At 35.7% G+C, this 5413-nt stretch overlaps 1 long non-coding RNA gene and 1 other non-coding gene across 2 annotated transcripts; both read left to right on the top strand.

The window, feature by feature from the left end:
• Nucleotides 1–1234: 1234 nt before the first annotated feature.
• Nucleotides 1235–4930, top strand: LOC131242988 (uncharacterized). Its single transcript, XR_009169796.1, has 3 exons — nucleotides 1235–3662; nucleotides 3751–3800; nucleotides 4873–4930. It is a non-coding gene; the product is annotated as an uncharacterized LOC131242988 (long non-coding RNA).
• Nucleotides 4660–4799, top strand: LOC131244964 (small nucleolar RNA snoR136). The gene has a single exon (XR_009170729.1). It is a non-coding gene; the product is annotated as a small nucleolar RNA snoR136 (small nucleolar RNA).
• Nucleotides 4931–5413: the final 483 nt, after the last annotated feature.

The raw sequence follows: 5413 nt of genomic DNA, 5'->3' as shown, positions 1-5413 counted from the left end.
TTAGGTTTAGGAAATGGGGTTCGGGTTCGTGATAGGGTTTAGATTTGGGTTTTCATGTTTACGTTTGGGTTTTCAAGTTTAGGTTTAGGTTTAGGTTAGGGAGTTGAGATTAGAGTTAGGTTTAGGTTTAGGTTTTGAGATTTGAGAATACATTTAGGTTTTGTTTTCAAGTTTAGGTTTAGGTTTAGGTTAGAGAGTTGAGATTAGAGTTAGGTTTATGTTTAGGTTTTGAGATTTGATAATACATTTAGGTTTTAACTTTAGGTTTAGGTTTAGGCTTTAGGTTTTGGTTTTGGTTATATGTTTAAGTTTAGGTTATAAGTGTAGGTTATAGGTTTAGGTTTAGGTTAAGTTATAGGTTAAGTTTTAGGGAATTGAGTTTAGTTTATAGGTTATAGGTTATACGTTATGGGTATTGGAGTTTAGGTTTGGGTTTTCAGTTTAGGTTAAGGGTAGGTTGAGATTAGGTTAAGGTGTAGGTTTTGATTTAGGATTTGAGAATACATTTATGTTTTAGGTTTAGGTTAAGTTTAGGTTTTAGGTTTAGGGAATTAAGAATAAATTAAGGTTTAGGTTTAAGATTTAGGATCGGGTTTAGTTTGGTTTTCAAGTTTAAGTACGTTAGGAAGTTGAGATTAGGATAAGGTGTAGGTTTAGGGTTTAGGGATTTGAGAATACATTTATGTTTTAAGTTATAGGTTAGGTTAAATTTAGGTTTAGAGGAATGAGAATGATATAAAGGTTAGTTCTAGAATTTATCGATTTATGTAGAGTTGACACACGGTATTAAATTATGGATGTTGTAATTGGCTCTTAGGTGTAGGTATAGTTCTATCTAGAATATATTTGGAAATTTAGTTATAGGTGAATTAAAATTAGTTTAATACCAAAAAGGAGGAATGGATATAAACCATTAGTTCTTATGCTATGGATTGGGCCTTAACTACAATTAGTAGCAAATTACACATATTAATAATTAGGACCGGTGTCTTAAGGGCCATGGGCCTAAGACTATCCGTTCGTGAGATAGACGCCCAAATTTGGCGCGCGCCCAAAAAGGGTATTTCACTCTCTCTCGGTTCCGCATTCCCTAATCTCCTTTCCCTAATTCTCTCTCTCCCTCCCGATCTCTGCTCCATCTCTCTCAGTCTCCTCCTCTCTCTCGCGCTCTCGCTCTCCCTCTCTCTCTGAATCTTTTTTCTTGCTTCTACTGGATTTCATTTCTAGAGTCTCTAGTCCTTCTGGATTGATTCTTGCTTCTTTCGAAGGTCGACACTGCCGCCTTTTTCAGGTTGGATCCCATGGCAAGGACGAATCTCTTTCCCTCTCTCTCTCTGTTTTTTTTTTTTCCAATTATTTTAAGATAATTTCTATTTAGTAGTTATCTGTATTTTCAAATTCATGGAAATAGTTTTTTTTTTTTTTCATATGGGAAGTGGAGAAATTTTGGGGTTTTGAGATGCTGATTGGTTAAATGAATGGCAATGTGATGGGTTGGTGGATGCATAATTCAGCTGTGGTGATTGTTTTGGGCTGGACGGTTTTGATGTTTCTAGATGGGATTGGTTTTGAATTGAATGGGTGCTGATAGAGATTCTGTTGTGGTGTTAGCAGATTATTGCATTTTCTGAAATTGAAATATTGGGCTTTGGTGAGAATTTTAATTCAGTTATCTGTATTTTTAAATTTGTGGAAAAAGTTTTTTTTTTTTTTTTTTTGAAGTGGAGAAATTTTGGGGTTTTGGGATGTTGATTGGTTAGATGAAGTGGCGTGTTTCTGTACATTGTGTGGTAATGTGATTGGTTGGAGGAGATTTGGCGTGGTCAGAGATTCACACAGACATAAAGGGGTTCGACAGGAAAGTCGTTTCGATCCATGTGTAATTGAGCGGTTGTGATTGTTTGGGATGAACAGTTTTGATGTTTCCAGGTGGGGTTGCTTTAGGATTGAATTAGTGCTACTAGAGATTCTGTTACACTGTTTTGCATTTTTCTGAAATTCCAATTTCAGGATTTGGAAATTTGCCTATTTTGCTTGTTTATTCTTCTTTGATTCTTGCTTTGTTTCCAATTCCATGTTTTGATGCTAATGAGGTGAATCTGAAATGGTTCTTTCAATGCATGTTCCTTATCTGACTTTAAAAGCTTTTGAATTTTCCATGAAATTCCTTTTGTTAAAAGATTGCAAATTGGTTTTTCTTTGATGATTTTGCCTTGTGATTGTTGGGTATTATTCCCTTTGGAAAGTTCGATGTTTGTATTTCTCATGTGTATATCTTCTGTCAAATACATACATTTTTTTATTTGTTTTATCCCCTGAATACAACTTTACCGAGTCCCATGCATCTCTATTGTCCATGTGGCACTAGCGCAAGGTGATCAGGACCATTGATTTTGTAATATGCCAAATGGATGGGGCATATCCCTATAATCCAGGGGACTGGTCTGTAGTAGCCATCCGATCTGAGGCCTGAAAATGTGACTGTTTGCTACAAATCAGCCAACCATCCTCTCAACATGCAAAGCTCACAACAAATGGGTGGTCAGAGTTGTCCAATCTTATGGAGTTCCTCTTAAAATTGCAGCATTTACGTAGCTTGCTGGTAGGAATCAAATTCTTGCAATTGACAATTTTCGGAAAAGAGTAATGATATTGCCAAATGTCAGTCTTCTGTGCCTTGAGGATGTGGAGTTTGTCGATCATCTTTTTATTCACTGCACCTTTTCCTAGGTGTTTGGTCTGGTATTTTTATCCATTTGAAGGTTTCTTGGGTTATGCCTAGATCTATGGAGAGCCTCTTCCAATATGGACCCAATGGTGGAGGGGGACAATTTGGTAAAGCCAGATGGAGGGTAATCCTTTTAGCTTTTCTCTGGGTCATTTGGATTCTGTAAGTTTATTTTGTTCATGGGTTTCCCTGCCTCCTTTGTATTCACAATTGTTTGTAGATAATCTTTTGCTTGGTTTTATTATATATTACATTGATTTCTTTGTGGGCTTTTTGTTGCTTTTCTTTTTTCTTTTTTCTTTTTTCTTTTTTAATTGCTCGCTGGATTTTCTGTTCTTATTTTGTGCAGAACTCATTAGTTCCTGGAAATTTGGTTTGTTTTGATTTCTAAATCTTCCACTGAATTGTCTGCTTGGGTTTGATGGTGGCAGTTCAAGGTTGGTCGTGAATTCCAAAGGCAATGCTCTCTTATTTCTTTCTCTTCTATTGTTTTTCAAGGTTCTCTGCTCTTCTTTTGACATTTCACTAGGTGCGAGGTTGTCGAGCTTTGGCCGAATAAAAAAAAGAAGCAAGAATGTATTTAGGAGTTTATGTTTCTGGATTGTAGGCCTAGGCTTTTGGTAATTAATTCTATTGTGGCTTGCTTCTTTTAATTTATAATTTTGACTGGATATCCTAATGAAGTGTCTACCTTTTCATCTATTAGGCATTTTTGTTGGCTGTATAATTTATATTGGAGAATGTACTTGTTTCTCTTCATAGTGTATCTTCTAACTTGTTCTATTGGATCCCTGACAAGACAGCAGAACTCATGTTTGAAAAATACAAAGTCCCTGCATTATTTTTAGCCAAGAATGCTGTACACTCTCTGTCCATCTCTTGATTGCATATCTGAATTGAATTGACACTAGTACAATTGAAAACCCTATCACAGGTTATGTTGGATTCCTCATTCCACTTTCACCAGACCATTATATTTTTTGGTTGTCTGGGGAATTGATGGTTTTATTTTTCTTTGCCAGGTTCTAACTTCGTTTGCATCTGGTCGTGCTACCTCTTTGGTTGTTGATAGGTGAAAGTTTTTATACTTGCTTAAAATTTCCACTGCTTTCTTCAATTTTTCTCTAGCAATTTATATTGGTTTTTTACTTGGATTGTTGCATATTTAGGTGTATTTTAGTTCAAATTAGCATCTTCCTGCATCATGTTGCATATTCTGCACTTGCTAGGATGATACAAATTTTGTTTTGTTTGATTACTTTTAGCCTTCTACAGAATATTACTCTTGTTCTTTTGTGGCCAAATTTAGAACATAATTTAGAGCATTTCATTTTGTGGAATATATTCATACTTCATCATCAAGGTTAATATTCCCTTGGAAGTTATTGCTAAATACAAACAAGGAATAATAACTTTTTTTTGTGGGCCATACACTGGTGGGCTCACCACTCAAAAATGGATGATTTGGTTCATGGTGAGATTTGTATGTGTTTGAACTTAGTGCAACACTCTAATTAAACCTGTGCATGCATTGTAGGTCAGATGAAATCCCTGTAATATATTTTCATGACCCTTGGTTTTGCTTTTTTATTTTTTAGTGGGCATTAATTTTCCATTTGCCATATGTCGATGATGACTCCATAGACCTGTACCGAATGCGGAGATGATCGGAACAAAGAACATCTAAGGGGCTGAAACTTTTTTTTTCAAAAAAATAATTATTTCCCATATGTGAATGAATTGGAGATCTGTGCGATCTATACTCTCCTTTTTTTATGCATGCACTTTTTTTTTTGAGATTATTTATCATGGTTTGGCTTATTGTATCAGCCTGGTACAGCCGTTTTTGACTAGTTTGGTGCTGCGAAACAGATTTGCAAACCTTGTCAGCTATTGTGTACTGCAGTTGCAACAGTTTTTGTGAATATCACAGCTTCTTTTGTGTATTCTTTTGGCTGCTTGAATGGTTCCACTCTTGCAGCTATTCATTGAAGTGAATCAAAAAAGAAAGCTCCCCTCGCTATCCAATGCAGCGTTTTATGTTGTATTTGGATGTTGGGAAGCAACACATAAAAATCATTATTTTTTAAAACCTGAATTTTCTATATTAAGCTGATAATAGGATCTTCTATTTGCTTTTTCAGTCCATCCTTCCAGCGGTTTGCAGTGAGGACTTCCAAAACAATAGAAGACATCCCTAACTAGGGTAATGCAGAATGTTATTTTCACCATCTCCAATGTGTTTGTGTAGTGATACATTCTCATCTAGAGTCTTTAACAAGAGTTCTTGCCGGTTGCAGCTCTAAAGAAAAGATAAGAATTAACTGCAGTTGAAGGATTTGTCTAGGAACATTGAGGTAAATAAGGACTGTCCCTTCCCATTTTTGCCCTAAAGAATGATATGTTACTTCCAAGACTAAGTTAATGGTGTACTATATTTTTCAATTTGTACAGGTGGGACTGTGCTTTAGTTACATTGGATTGATGGATCTTGGGACATAGATGCAATAACCAAGTGGCTGTCCACCCTCCTAATTGGGCAAACTGAGAAACTCTTATGCACTTAGGAAATTAAGGGCCCAGCTGAAGGATAACTTGATCCCCTGTTTTGGATTTGGAGATGGTAGTTTCTTTTGAAGTGATTTGTTAAATTAATTATTTTAAAGAGATTTTTTCTCGATTTTG

This window comes from Magnolia sinica, chromosome 4, assembly GCF_029962835.1.
Source record: "Magnolia sinica isolate HGM2019 chromosome 4, MsV1, whole genome shotgun sequence".
In the NCBI taxonomy this organism is placed as follows: Eukaryota; Viridiplantae; Streptophyta; class Magnoliopsida; order Magnoliales; family Magnoliaceae; genus Magnolia; species Magnolia sinica.
Note: the sequence above shows the minus strand (reverse complement) of the source record. Positions and strands in the feature narration are given on the sequence as shown.